Source organism: Penaeus monodon, chromosome 24 (genome assembly GCF_015228065.2).
Source record: "Penaeus monodon isolate SGIC_2016 chromosome 24, NSTDA_Pmon_1, whole genome shotgun sequence".
NCBI lineage: Eukaryota > Metazoa > Arthropoda > Malacostraca > Decapoda > Penaeidae > Penaeus > Penaeus monodon.
Window position 1 is genome coordinate 9,341,474 of NC_051409.1, and position 766 is coordinate 9,342,239.

The 766-nt window shown below is 28.9% G+C and overlaps 1 protein-coding gene across 1 annotated transcript in view; it reads right to left on the reverse strand.

Annotated features, from left to right (window-relative positions):
• Positions 1-766, reverse strand: part of LOC119588542 (glutamine synthetase) — a gene marked incomplete at its 3' end in the record, with an annotated part of 8,848 nt that overhangs the window by 7,748 nt on the left and 334 nt on the right.

A 766-nucleotide genomic window follows, 5' to 3' on the forward strand; every position in this document is an offset into this window, starting at 1 on the left:
CGGTTCTCTTAATGGTGGTATTATGATAATGGCGAATATTTATTTTGTGTTTTAGGCAAACTACTTAAACTTTTAAATCTTTAATTTTCAGCTTGAACTTTAGGTAAATGTAAAGAAGTTTGAAGTTTTAGGATTTTAGCTTAAAAATAGGTAAATGCAAGCACAGTTGCTGAAATATAGCGTATGATTGTTCAGAGAAAAAAAATATTTTGTTACATCATAATATCCCCTGATAAACTGAATGTGAAAAAAATGGTGATTTAGAGATAAGTAGATTTTTCTAAACGAATATACGATCTTGTATTTCACTTTTTTCACGTCTGTGACAAATAGATTTTTGTAAAACGAAATTTTAAATATCTTCGCATTTATGAAAAAACTTTTTTATAACGAATATACCATTTTATTTGTAACTATTTTCGCATCTATGAAAAATTCGAATTCCTAAAAAATGAGTATCATATTTTCTTTTGAACTATTTTCAAGTCAATAGCAACTCGAATATACGAAAACATGGACTGAATAACAAAAACTTAAATATACGAAAGATACAGAACGAAAAACTGAATATAGTTTAGGCAGATAGGAACCAACTCTGAAATCCGGCTTTGCAAAATGCATCATGGCAATTCTAAACGTATAGTGTAGTGTTACGCGCGCCTTTGCTTTGAATACAAATTCAACGCAGACATACGGTAGAATACAAAGTGTTGTTTGAACATTTTCGAAGAAAAAATAAAATTATCGAAAACACACAGTTACAAAG